The 14,587-nt window shown below is 42.0% G+C and overlaps 1 protein-coding gene and 1 non-coding gene across 6 annotated transcripts in view; one reads left to right on the top strand and one right to left on the bottom strand.

Moving 5' to 3' along the window:
* The window catches only part of Stard9 (StAR related lipid transfer domain containing 9), a 192,471-nt gene that overhangs the window by 21,408 nt on the left and 156,476 nt on the right, over positions 1-14,587 (top strand). The gene's annotated exons all lie outside the window — the stretch shown is intronic.
* On the bottom strand, positions 13,713-13,819 carry LOC111816271. Its single transcript, XR_002820704.1, has one exon. It is a non-coding gene; the product is annotated as a U6 spliceosomal RNA (small nuclear RNA).

The raw sequence follows: 14,587 nt of genomic DNA, 5'->3' as shown, positions 1-14,587 counted from the left end.
AGTCATCAGGACACAGAATATAACATTGCCTGCCCTCAGAGATCACTGAGGGAGCAAGTCACATATTCTTTATTAAATGTCTTCACCAGTTGTGGATTTCAGTATGAGGATGTCAAGAGCTTTAGTGGTTGGGGGCTACAGAGAGCATCATACACACCCAAGGGCAAGCCAGATAGCTCAGCGGATTAAAGCACCTGCTTATGCAGACACAAGGACCAGGATTTGATCTCCTGCATGCTGTGCTGGCCCTGCCCCTGGGGCACGCTGAGATGGTGAATGAGACTGGGCATGGTGGCACGCTAATCCCTCCCAGTGCTTGGGAGGCTGAAATCAGAATTACAAGTCCAGTCTGTGTAGTGAGATCCTGTAGACCCTGTACTAAATACAAAAAAAAAAAAAAAAAAAAAAGAAATGAAATACCCCAAAAAGAGATTAAGAGCTGCAGGAACCACGTGGAGAGCTGTTGTTAGTGTAGTGTATGTTATGTGCATTTGGCAGATGAGTATATAGTGAAGGAATGTTGGTCAGGGAGAAGCAAAGACAGGCGATAATGCTCTCTCGACATGAGAGGATGAGTGTTACAGGTTATGGAGCGTGAGAAGCAGCTGATCTTCATTCCCAGTAGGCTAAAATAGAGGATTTCAATTAAGGTGCAGAGAATTGTATATAATTAAAAGACATAAAGAGCAAGTGTACAGAAGTTTTAAGTCCTGATATGCGTAGTATTTATAGTTTGACATTAGAATTTCAATGTTAATATTGGAAGAAGTGCTAGAGAATTTTAAAGGTGCTTCAAGATGGTGGCCTGGCTGAGCATGGTGAGGCATGGCTGTAATCCCAGCACTCATCCCAATTTTAGGATATGTGCTGCTGAAACGAGCACACTTCCATTACTTATGAGGCTGAGGCAGAAGGCTGAGACAGGAAGATTGAAGTGAGGTCAGGACCAGGCTGGATTACATATAGTGGTTGGGAGCTTCAGAGAGCATCATACGCACCCAAGGGCAAGCCAGCTAACTCAGCGGATTAAGCCATGACTTGCAAATACAAGTGAGACACTTTTTCAAAGAAAAACAAAAACAGATGTTGGCCTAGAGCCAGGTGTAATGGTACTTGCTTGTCATCCCAACTCTGGGAGGCTGAGGCAAGAGGATCACAGATTCAAGCCCAATCTGGGTAACATAGTGACGAGCTGGGCATGTACTTCAGTTTGAAGGTCATGGGTTTATTTTTATTTTTTATTATGTATTTTTTGGCGGAACTGGGGATTGAACTCAGGCCCTTGCACTTGTCAGGGAAGCTCTTAGTCCACTGAGCCAATCTCCCCGGCCCAAGATCCTGGGTTTAATTGCCAGCACCATCAAGGGGGAGAGTGACTTTCAGAAACAAAATATCTATATAGATAGACGTATTTTTTTTTTAGTCCAGAATTGTTCTTCGGCTTGCAGGAAAATGCCTGTTACTTAGTTTAGTGGTGGAAGCCATGACTTGCAAATACAAAGGTCCAGCATGGCAGAAAATGTGCTGCTAGCAGATTCCCAAGGGGACATCTTACTTTTTAGACCAGACCTATTTCCAGCTCTGTACTCTATCAAGATGAGGAAGTGACACTGTCTCCATTGAGTAGTATGGGAGAGTATTGAGTGCCTGTAACAGGTTCTCTAGTGGGACTAGGCTGTCATAGAAACATTTTCTGTTTGGAGACCTCAATGCATTACAAGATGAAGGCAAATGATCTATTACCTACTGCCTTAAGAAAGTAAGTAGTGTGCCAGAGATGGTGGTGCACATCTGTAATCTGAGCACTGGGAGACCGAGGCATGAGAATCACCATGAGTTTAAGGGGTGCACAGTGATTTGAAGGCCATCCTGAATTACAGTGAGAGCCTGTCTCAAGAAAGCAAAACCAACCAAAAAAAAAAAAGGAAAACAAAACCAAAAAAAAAAAAAGTAAGTAGGGGGAGGTAAAGGAGATTATGACCTTCCCTTTTTTTTTTTTTTTTTTTGTTTCCTGTCTTGTGTTTCCTGAATAATGGAGTATGAAGGTTTTGAGGAAAGAATACAGAAAATAGAAGAGTTACTGAAACTGAAAAGGGACTTTGGAGGGATTGAAAGGAGCGAGAAACATAAGAAACTATGATGTGGAAGAATTTGAGCGCTTGCAGAGGGTTAGATACTATTAGGTTTATATCACTTTTCTTTTCTTTTTTTTTGAGACATGGTCTCACTATATAGTGCAGACTGGCCTTGAACTCAGCCCAGGCTGGCCTAGAATGGAAGGTGATCCTCCTATAACTTCAGCCTTCTGAGTGCTGCAGTTATAGGCATGTGCTCAGCCATTATATCACTTTTTGCAGCAGATATTATTATCTTCACTTAAAGGGGAAGAATAAGCTCAGATTAGTAGCTTGCTTATGTTCACACAACTGAGTGTTAGGACCAGCAGTCCCTTAGCACTGTGAATCTGGAATTCAGGTTTTCACTTCACACAGACATGGAAGTTTATTTCTATATTTTGAGTGTTTAGCCCTAGATATTGGATTAATGGCTACTGAATTAACTAGTCAATGATATGATGGATGATAGCCAAGATGGGACTCTGCTTACTTGAATTTTTTTCCTGGGGTGTGTGTGTGTGTGTGTGTGTGTGTGTGTGTGTGTGTGTGGTGCAGATTGAACTCAGGGCCTTTAGCATGCTGGGCACATGCTTTACCATTGAGCTACATCCCAGATCTCCCTCCTTGAATTACTGCCTGTTTTGAGAAGCCTTCTGGTTTGCTCTGGTTATGGAAGTGCTGCTAGCCAGGCTGAGATGGTGTGGGTGTTAAAGCATTTTCTTATGAATATCTGCAAAGATGTGTACATTCCATCACTAGTGCTGTTTTTTTTCCAATCAAAATGGAGGCGGAAGTAAAAGGGAGAGCCCACACTAAGAAAAAGCCTTTTTGTGAAATAGTTGGATGGGGTTCTGCTGGCCTGAGTGGGGGAAGGGAGATTACCATGAGTGTTTCATTTCAGTATGTTCCCTGTGCCAGTAGCACAGCTGCTCAGCTCCATAAGTATTTCCATGGACTGGATTTTCAAGGAATAAGGTCATTCTTTTTGGCTTTGACTAACTTATTTTCCCCCCTTTTAGAAACTTGATTGTGAATTGTTAAAGAATAGCTTTCAGACTCGTAGAAACATTTGAAGGACAGAGATCCTTGACACTTAATGTTTGCTGCTGGTGCCATATGCCTATGCAGAAATGAACAGTAAGAACTCGAGCCAGTTTTGGTAGCACATGCCCATAATGCCATCACTTTGGGAGGCCCAGGCTGGCTGTCTGGCTGAGAATTCTTCTAAAATGGGAAAGCTTGTTTGCATTTTTTGCCCCTGACAGTCAAGGGTAATAGGAATTCCTGGTTATAGATGGAGCCCTTCAGATCTAGGCTGAAGAGAGACGTTTTCTATAGGGAAGACATACTCAAAACGTCATAGTCATTTGCAGAACCAGGGTAGCCTGAGCATAGAGTTCTTGAGACAGTTATCTCTTGATTGTTCCTTCAGTGCTGAGAAATTTCCTTTTATTACCTCTCCGCCCCTTATACTTAGGTTTATCTCATGGTTTACATGGATTGTCAGTTGTTTGAAGATAAGAAGTATGATGATGACATTAATTGGTTTAACAGTCTTTCGGAGAAAAACCAATTTGTAAAATCATCAAGAGACCAGAAAATGAAGGGACCCTTTAAACAAAAGAACCAGGGGCTGAGGAGATAGCTCAGTGGAATAAGTGCTTGTCGGATAAGCACAAGGTCCTGAGTTCCATCCCTGGTACCACAAAAACAAACAAACAAACAAACAAAAAACAAAAGAACTGTATGTTAACCACAGTAGATATGTTTGCAGACATCAGGGTTTTTTTTTTTTTTTTCTTCCTTTTTTAAAAGATATACAGGATCTACAGGGTCTCACTACACAGATTGGACTCATTTTGATCTTTCCTGTTTATCAGCCGCCCAAACACTGAGATTATAGGCGTGTGCCACCACATCTAGTCTCATTTGTCTCCACATGCCCCGCAGGCAGGGTTGACACTGGACCCCTGCATCTGCCTAAACAGGCACTTTTATCCACTGAGCTATCTGGATGGGCCTTTTTTATTTGTTTTGTTTTGTTTTATTAGATACCAGAACCGAACTTAGGACTTCATACTTCCAAAGCAGGCACTTAACCCTACTGAGCTATCTCCCTGGCCCATTACATCAGGTTTTGAGCAAGTCTAATATCTCTTTCAGGGTTCCTTCTTGTTAGATGTTCTAATGGGCTATAAATGCCCATATCATCTTTCTGTCCACTGCACTGTTGGTTAGAGACCTGTTTTCCTCACTTCCAAACCCTGGGCCTGGGACCACAGCATCTCATGTTTGCTCTCTTTACAATCCTGAGGATATCACGTAAATCTGTTCTTGTTTCAGAATGGTAGAAGTGTTATTATTTAATATTTAAAGCCCCTTCCTTCTTTTCTTCCTTCTTTCCTTCCTTTTTTACAAAAAGAATTATTGAATATGTTCATTATATGCCATAAACATGATCTAAGATTAATTACACCTTCCTTCCTTTTCTCTTTTTTTCAGTACTAGGAATTTGACCTAAGGCCTTATGTATATTAGGCAAGAGGTACTCCCAAGCTATTTCTTAGCCCTTTTATTTATATTTATTTATTTTAAGACAAGGTTTGACTAATTTGCTCAGGCTGACCTCAAGCTTGGCAGTATTACTGCCTTAACTCGTTGAATAGTCAGGATTACAGGTGAGCACCATCATATCTGGCTTCCAAGTTTTGAATTTGAAGTTGTAAAGGAAAATTTGAAGTTGCAAAATGGAACGCCTAGGGATTTGTCTCAGGCAGAAGCAGTAGATTCAGCCTCAGAGATCATTGTCAGTATACAAGTAGTCTTCTTTTTATGGTAGTGAGGGGATCAAATGCAGCGCCTCTGAATTGAGCTAGCTTTCTAGCTCTTTTTATTGTTTATTTTGAGATAGATCTCTTAAGTTGCTGAGTTGCCCATACTAGGCTCAAAATTTTGATCCTCTTGCCTCAGCCTCCCAGGGTGGTATGCTAGGATTAGAGTTATGCACCACCATGTCCAGTTTCACAAAGACCCTTAAATAGCGGGTCCTTCAAAGTAGAAAAGGCAAGTGGAGGAGTGTGTTCAAACTTTCTTTTTTCTCTTTGAGTTATGATCTTGCTATATTGTATTTAATGTTAGAAAGTACTCCTATAATCAGCTCCCTATAGTGGGAAGGGAAAACAGAAAATAGTACTTTTGAGCCAGGCATGGTGGCGCACCCCTGTAATCCCAGAATTCGGGAGGTTGAGACAGAAGGATTGTGGCAAGTTCAAGGCCATAGTTCAAGGCTAGCCTGAACTATATAAGGTGACCCTGTCCTTTTTTTTTTTTTAAATTTTCTTTTTTGCTTTTTTTTTGTGGAACCAGGGATTGAATTTAGGCCCTTGCACTTGCCAGGGAAGTGCTTATTCTGCTGTGCCATCTTCCTGGCCCACGATCCTGTCATTTTTTTTTTTTTAATTTTTTATTAATTTGTGTGTGTGTGTGTGTGTGTGTGTGTGGCCAGCTCAGCCCACAGGGGGCGGGGCTGGCTGGCATGTGGTGCTGGAGGATTGAACCGTGGTCCCTGTGCTTTGCTAAGCTTGTTCTATAGTAGGTGCTTTAGACCACTGAGCCATCTCACCAGCCCCTGTGATCCTGTCTTAAATACACATATATTCACACACTAAAAACAGCAACAAAACTTTGCAAAAACCTACTCTGTTCCTGGCCCTGAGGTAGGAATTTGACGAGGTAGGAATTTTACACTTACATTCATTCTTTTTTAAAATTTTTTTGTGGAACCAGGTATTGAACTCAAGCCCTTGTGCTTACCAGGCAAACGCTTATTCTACTGAGCTATCAGCCTGGTCCCTTTTCTTTTTTCTTTTTCTTTCTTTCTTTTTTTTTTTTTTTTTGGATACAGGGTTTTGGTACGCAGTTTGGACTCATAGTGATCCTCCTGTATCAGCCTTCTCCAGCCCTGGGATTACAAGCGTGCATCACCACACCTGGTTTTGGGGCTGGCATGATGGACACAGGGTCCCAGGGCCAGCACGGCATGTAGTACCAGGGATCAAATGTAGGTCCTTGCCACTTGTCAGACAGGCACTTAGACTACAAAGCTATCTCCCTAGCCCCATCATTCATTCTTCATAGCTGACTTATAAGTGAGTCATTATTATCTGTTTTACAGTTGTGGAAATGAATCTCAGAGGGGTTAGGTAACTGACCACTACTAAGAGATGGAAGCTAGATTTGAATTTGGGTCTGCAGCCTTCAGATCCTTCCTCCCTCCACTACATACTGCTATTATCTATACAAACTCCTTCTTTTTTCCACTTTACTATGTGCTTTTAATATTTGCAGTGAGTTTAATTAACTGACAATTAGGAAATATCTCAGCTTTATTTATTTACTTTATTTTTGCGGTACCGGGTTTGAACTCAGGACCTTACACTTGCCAGGCAGACACTTAGGCCACTGAGCTATGTCCCTGGCCCAATACCACAGCTTTCAATCTTACATTTACTTAGAAATGACTGAAAGTCATTAATAAGGAATAAGGGTTTTCCAGCTTCCAGATTGACTTCTCTTTCTGAGACAGGAAGAACACCCCCTATTTTTTTTTTTTTTTTTTTTTGCAGAACCGGGGATTGAACTCAGATCCTTGCATTTGCCAGTCAAGCACTTATCCTACTGAGCCATCTCCCCACCTCCCTATTTTGTATCTAAAGCAAGTGGTGTCTGTGATGCAGTCAGGGAATTTTGTTTTAAATTTTCTGAGCTAGGTGTGGTGATGCGTGCCTGTAATCTCAGCACTATCGAGGCTGAGGCAGGAGGATACTATGATTTTGAGGCCAGCCTGGGCTACAGTGAGTTCAAGGCTAGCCTGCATTATAAGTCAAGACCCTGTCTCAAAAGAATAAAAATTTCTGAATGGCTTAATGTCTAGCATATTATGCATTATTTCACCAATTCTGTGCAGGGCTGGTAGTGGGAGTGCACCTCAGTGTAACCAGAGGTACCACAAGGGCACTGGAGCTGTGAACTAACCCTGGAGCAGTTGTACTCCTTTCCTTCCCGCAACAGCATAACAGTTCCTAGCACCTGTTCTGCATGGGCTCTTCATCTGTGAAGCATTGTGAAGAAAGGAGCCTTGCTTCATATTAGGGGCAAAAAAATGAGCACATCATCACCTTCAAGCTGAATCCAGAAGATACTTACTAGGCATTTTTGACTTGAACTAAATCCTTCAATGCTTTCTAGGTTTATCCTAAATTCTACATCCTTTAATTTCTTCCTCTTTTTTGAATGTATTTAGTACAGGGTCTCACTATCCTAAATATACAGCTCGGACTCTAGTGATCCTTTTGTTTTCAGCCACCTCAGTGCTGGGATTACAGGCATGTGCCACCATGCCTGGTGTCCGTGCTCACTGAACCCAGGGGCGGGGCCAGTGTGGCACGTGGTGCTGGGGATGGAATCTTGTTCCCTGTGCTTGACTAAGCATATGGTTAGTCTGCTGAACTATCTCGCCAGCCCTCCTTCTTTAATTTCACAGTACTTCTTTTTCAGCCAGGATGAACCTCCTCTAATCAGTGCTTTCCCAGTACAAGTATTACATAGCAGAGAAGATGAATCTGTTAGGCATCTGTTAGCTCCATTGAAATTTGAGGCTTGCTATCCAATGCTGCTGCTTTGAAAATCAGTCCTAGCCAGGTGTAGTGGTGCACAACTGTAATCCCAATGCTCTGGAACATTGGGACAAGAGGATTGAAAGTCCGCAGTAAGCCTGAGTAATTTGAGCAACTTAGTGAGACTCTGTCTCCAAAGAACAAATAAGTAAACAAAAACCTGGAATGTAGCTCATGTGAAGACCCCAATTCAGTTCCCAGTACCCCACCATCACGTATACACAAATCAATTCCATGTTCCTGAGTGATCATCCAGGTTTGTGTCATATCTTACAGCTGACCCTCCCTCCATAGGTCTTTCTCCTGTGATCTTATTTTTATTGTATGCATGCACTTGTAAGTATCTAACAAAACCTTGAGAAATACCTTGTCCCAGGAATATTGGTTAATGCTGCAGTGAGGCATTGCTTGCTTGCTGGAATCGACTTGGAAAGGGGACTAAAGTGGAGGAAGTGGCCTTGGACCAGCATGCGTAGAGATGGTGTGATTCTGATACGCATCATTTCCCTCCAGTAGCAGCCTGCAAAATTGGAGGAGGCAAGTGCTGCTTGCGGGAAGAAGATGCTCTACCAGTGGGATGCATGAGGCGGATGCTGCTCAGATCAACACAACACGAACTTCTTTAATCAGGCTTTAGGTGGCTGAGAATGATAAGGCTTTTATCTCAGCTGGGTGAGCTCATCTATGAAAACAGAAGTATTTTGGGGGTTTAGCTTACTTTCTTCTTTAGTATTAAGATTGGTCTTGATCCAGGCATGGTGGCATACACTTGTAATCCCAGCTACTTGGGAGTCTGAGGCAAGAGGATCACAAATTTGGACCCAGCTTGGGCAATTCAGTGAGACCTTATCTCAGTGTAAAAAATAAAAAGGGGTAGGGATATACCTCACTGTTCCCTTGGATTCAGTCCCTAATAATCCCCCCCCCCCAAATCTCAAGAGACCCATTCAGACAAAACAATATTAAAAACAGGAAACTTACTCCTAACAGCGTGAGGCGTGGTTGCCAGGAAAGCTTTCCACACAGGCAGGAATGAGTGTTAAAAAAGAAACTCCATCCTGTAGGTTTGTTTTCTTATGTGAAAATATTAACAACTCAAAGAACTTGAAGCTACTTTGTCCTATTTGACTACTTCAGGGTGCTGCCATACCAAACCCATTTAAAAAGCCCTCAGGACACATGCAAAAATACTAAAACAGAGCTATGTGGAAAGTACTGGGGGAACTACCCACTCAGGCCCCCCTCCTGTCCCTCTCTTGGACAGGAGCTTTCTTTCTCTCAATAAATATACTCCGTTTGTTCCTAAAATTCATTCCTCGGTTCTAGAGAACATGAACTTGTGCAGGTCAGGTCCAGAGCCCTATGTCATTTGGAGGTCACCCACCTGAACAAACGGAGGTTTCACCGAGATCACTGGATGGAGACTCAAAGAGAAAAATGCCTGTCATCTATCAAGGGCCTTTAGATAAAACCTCTGAAGAATATATCTGACTGCCAGTCAACAACTATGACCCATTTCAGCGTGAAGAAGCCAGCGTGGTCATCGCTCATATTTCCCTCACAGCAGTTCCGGTTACTTCTTCAGAGGGGGGAATGTTATAGGTAGCCAAATTAGATAAAAATGTTAATAGGCAGTCAGACAGGGCCAGGCCCTTAAAGGAGACAGCACAAAAGACAAGCTACCCTGCAACTGTGGGAGGGACAGATGCTCCTGCTGTGAGCCAGACCTAAAAGACCTAAAGGCCAAACAAATGCTAAAAGAGTAGCACCTGAGATTGATATTCTAAATAGGTAGCGATAACCTAGAAAGACCCAAGTGAGTCACTAGTCACTAGCCCAACCCCCAACAGGAAAAGACCCTGTCCCATATTCATGCCCACTTGCTATGTGACTCACTTTCCCATTTGTTGAAAAACCCCTGAGATTTTTTTTTTTTTTTTTTTTTTTGGCAGAACCGGGGATTGAACTCATATCCTGGCGTTTGCCTGTCAAGCGCTTATCCTACTGAGCCATCTCCCCGGTCCGCTTTCCCATTTGATACTGGATTTAATCAGTTTTACCTGAGCCATTAATGGTGCTTGTAATCCCATTGGTTGACCATATTTTTGTCCCACCTCCTGCCCACCTAAGCGATTTCCCATTCTCTACCTTAGCCCCACATGGTTTTACACTGTAAAAGTCCCTGGAAGAGACAGCTTCCCGGGGAACTACCCATTCGGGCCCCCCTCCTGTCCCTCTCTTGGAGAGCTCTCTTTCTCTCAATAAATATACTCTGCTCATAAAAAAAAAAGAAAGAAAGAAAGAAAGAAAGAAAGAAAGAAAGAAAGAAAGTTAGTTCTGACTTGGGGGCCGGGGAGATGGCTTAGTAGAATAAGCCCATGCCAGCCAAGGGCCTGAGTTCAATCCCTGGTTCCGCCACACACACACAAAGAAGTACTGATCTGGTAATTGTAATCTTGTCTGAAGTTGAAGTATGTGGAAATTAGTGCAGGCAAGAGAATAGCCATAATTTTATTCAACACATCTATTGTGAGCATTCTGGACCAAGTCCATAGATTATGTATTCATTTATTCAGTAAGGGTCATTGTGTGCTTTGTGTTATGCATGGGTGCCATTTGCTAGCCTGAGATTTGTGCTAGTCCCTCTTTTGAAACTCCTCAGAGATTCACTAGAGTTTTTTTTGTTTTTGTTTTTGTTTTTTTTGCAGAACCGGGGATTGAACTCAGATCCTTGCGTTTGCCAGTCAAGCGCTTATCCTACTGAGCCATCTCCCCGGCCCCTATTCACTAGAGTTTGCTTGTGATAGACTAGGGCATTCCGAGATACACGGGTCTGAATCCTGGGACTTCTCTTTTTCATGCTTTCCTGCAAAAGATTAGTGGGGGAGAGCAAGGATCATTTTGGAAAAAGAGAGTGAGTGGGTACGTACAGAGAGGCTAAAAACTAGAGATAAAAAAGAGCCAGATGTGGTATACACACCTTGTACCCCATAGCTCAGGAGGTGGAGGCAAGAGGATTGTCATGATTTGAGGCCAACCTGAACTACATAGTGGGTTGAAGATCAGCTTGTGCTACATAGTGAAATCCTAAAAAAAACCAACTAGGGAGGAAATATGTTTTTCTTCCTTAGTGATGTCATTCTGCCCAAGCAAGTCTAGTGCTAAAGGTAAAGCCCTTAGAACATTGCTAAAAAAAGAGAAAAGAACATTGCTAAAGTCCTGTCTGTAGCTCGGCTCACATGCTGTATTGTGAAAATACAACGTCATGTGTATTGCAGCAAAATATACCGTGTGGTTAGAAATTTTTTTTCTTCCTGAAGTGCTGGGAATCAAACCCAGAGTTCTACAGACTGCTAAAGTCTCTACTGATGTGTTAATCTCTTGAGTATTAAGAGAGAACATATAGGGCTGGGGAGATAGCTTGGCAGTCTAAGTGTCTGCTGGGCAAGCACAATGACCTGGGTTTGATCTCTGGTATCATATGCTATGCTAGCTTTTCACCGAAACTGGGTGCGGTGGTGAATACCTGTAATCCTAATGCTGGGGAGGCTGAGACAGGAGGATCACTATGAGTCTGAACTGTGTAGCATGACATTGTACCAAATAAATAAATACATAAGTAAAATATTTTTAAAAAACAACAACCAAAAAGAGGACAAATAGACCAAACAGCCCTGACAGCCTCCCTTTCCAACCTTTTTATGATTTCAGAGATTGTTGTGTCCTTGAATGACCTTTTTCCTAGATCCAAGGCCCAAAGTGATGCCTTTCTCTCTTTATTTCTGTTTATATTGTGCTTTATTTATTTATTTTTTTATGCAGGCCTTTTTTCCCTCTGTATTTCAGTGACCATTAATGACCTAATGGTCATTTGGTCAATCCTGCTTTATCTGTATTCCCATTCACTTTCTCTTATCCTGTATTGTTTTGATGCTAACTCTAGATGTCACCTCTATTCATCTATAAATATTTTAGTGTATAGCCCTAAAAGATAAGTAATATTTTTTTTAAAAAATCTTGGTTACTTTTCTTTCATTGTGGGGACAAAATATTGAATACCCAAAATTAAGGAAGTAAAGATTTATTTAGGTCAGAGTTTGTGAGGTTTCAGTCCATACTTGGCTAGCTCCAAAGCAGAGGGCCACATGGCAGAGAGAGCAGCAGTTCATGGCAGTAGAAAACAGCAAAGACAAAGGCAATAGGAGCACGGCAGCAGTGGCAACAGAGAGCAAGTCTGTCTCCTTTATGTTGTATTCAGGCTGTCCACCCCAGGCTGGGTGTAGCACTCACACCCATAATCCCAGCAGCATTTACACCCTAATGCCTCCATTGGATCATGAATTAATCACCAACTTTAGAAGTCTGCCCCATAACTGCATGAGGCTTTGGGGGGGACAACTAAACCCCACAAAATTATTATCACATTTAAATAATAACAGTAGTTCCTTAATATAGAAAATCCAGTCAGTTTTGATTATTTTGTTCATTTTTAGTATAATTGTATATAGCAGTAGGCCAATGCAGTTACGTTGTTTTGTTTTGTTTTTATTTTGTTTTATTTTGAATCTCTAACACTGCACGGAGATGTCCTAGTAAAAATTATAGGGGAGGCTTTTTACCCCCTTTGCGGCTAGGTGATCTTGAACTCAATATGTAGCCCCGACTGGCCTCCAACTCTTGGTGATCCATCTGCCTAACAGCCATGTGCCATTGTACCTGGCTAATTTGCATTTTTTGAATAACCAGCAGTGTTGAACATTTTTAAATGTATTTATTGGCCAAGTGTACTCTTTATTAGATGCCTTTAAAAAAAATTAGCTCAACAGATTAAAGACCTGCTTAGGCAGACACAGGGGCCGGGGAGTTTGATCCCTGGGCCTGCCATGCCGGCCCCACCCCCGGGGCACACTGAGTTTGCAATTGAGACTGGACGTACCTGTAATCCCAGTACTTGGGAGACTGTAAACAGGAGGATCATTACAAGTCTGATCTACTCAGTGAGACCCTGAACACCCTGTACACCCTGTCCTAAAATACAAAAACAAACAAAAAAAAACTTTTTTAAAAAATGATCTCACTTGTATTAACTTCTGAAAGTTTATAGCAGCTAAAGTATTTTTGCTTGTATGTATGAAGATTTAAAAAAAATCGTTTTTTGGATAAAATACAAGAGCAACCAATTTCACCATCAAGTAAAAGTAAAAACTGGGATTCTTTTTCAAATTAGTCCAGAGTGGCATTTAGGAGCGTAGTTGTAGGCTGCTGTGCTGACCTCATGTCAAGCCAAAGAATAGGGCTGGGTCTGGTTTGGTTTCGGTTTTCTTTTCAGTATCCAGTGCTCACAGATTATGTTCTGGAAATGTTCCAATTGTAAGGCAGGGATCTGTTTGGATTCCTCCACAGGTATACTCCTTGGGTTGGATGCTGGAGGGTGAGGTACATTTTGCTGGACCCATGTTAACTACCTAGTTGTCATCAAGGTAAAAAATTCATCGTCTCCTCCTTGGTATTCCATTCCCTGGAAATCTTACTCGGTACTGCAAGATACTCACAATCCCACCAAATCCTTTCACAAACTGGGATCCTTCTTGTGACTTATCTGTGACAATTTCCAGTGTAGCTCCAAATTTTTTATTGTTGTTAGCAAACCATTCCAAAAGGGGCATGCTTTCAATCAGCTCATGTTCCTGCCATTTCTCTTTATTTGTAAAATGAAATTTATCCTTCTCTTGTTCTGGAGTGGAATAGAGAATTTTCTCCTCTTCTGTGCCTTGGCAATGAAGAATATATCTCATTCTATCCAGATTTTCATAGACTATTAGAACCTCTACAGTTCCTATTTACAAAGCTTTTAGTGTATCTTCACCTCCAAAACAGTACTTGCCTGTGTCCTGGCTAATTTCATGAAAATATCATCCTAAATAATATGGAACACTTCATGAATTTCTGTGTCATCCTTGCACAGGGGCCATGCTAATCTTCTCCGTATCGTTCCAGTTTTAGTACTTGCGCTGCTGAAGTGAGCACAGAAAAACTTCTATTTATTTGGTACAGGGTCTCACTATGCAGCTTGGACTCATAGTGATCTCCTGTCTCAGCTGATCTTGCCTTATAGTAGAAGCAGCCCTTTGAACTCACAATGATCCTTCTGCCCTAGGCTCCTTAGTGCTGGGATTACAGGTGTGTGCCGCCACGCCCTGGCAGATGCTCATTTTATGATTGTGTCTTTAAATTTGAGGTGGGGGGAGCTAATTCTTTTGAGCTGTTTATATTTCTAGATAGTAGTCCTTATCTGAAGAGTGGGTGGCAACATTTTTCCCCATTCTATAGGTTGTTTCTTCATGGTAGTTTCCTTGACTGTTGCAGCTTTTCAAATTGATGTGATCCCATTTACTGATTTTTTTTTTTTTAATGTATTTAATACAGGGCCTACATGGTCTTCCTACACAGATTGGACTCATAGTGATCCTCCTGTTTTTAGCCTCCCAAACTCCGGGATTACAAGTGCATGCCACCACGCCCAGTCTCATTCAGTGTCTCATTGTGCCTCGGAGGTGGGGCCGGCATGCACCCTGGGGATTGAACCCTGGTCCCTGTGTCTGTTTAAGCAGGTGCTTTAATCAGCTGAGCTATTTGGCTGGCCTGATTCTTGATATTTCTTGTACAACCAGTGTTCTCCTTCAGAAAGTCTTTGCCTACAAAGTCTTTTTCAAGAATTTATCTTTCGGGGATGGGGAGATGGCTCAGTACAATAAGTGCTTCCCTGGCAAGTGCAAGGTCCTGAGTTCAAACCCC

Source organism: Octodon degus, unplaced genomic scaffold, assembly GCF_000260255.1.
Source record: "Octodon degus isolate 3935 unplaced genomic scaffold, OctDeg1.0 scaffold00002, whole genome shotgun sequence".
NCBI classification, from domain to species: Eukaryota; Metazoa; Chordata; class Mammalia; order Rodentia; family Octodontidae; genus Octodon; species Octodon degus.
The sequence above is the reverse complement of the archived record's forward strand: the minus strand, read 5'-3'. Positions and strand labels throughout refer to the sequence as shown.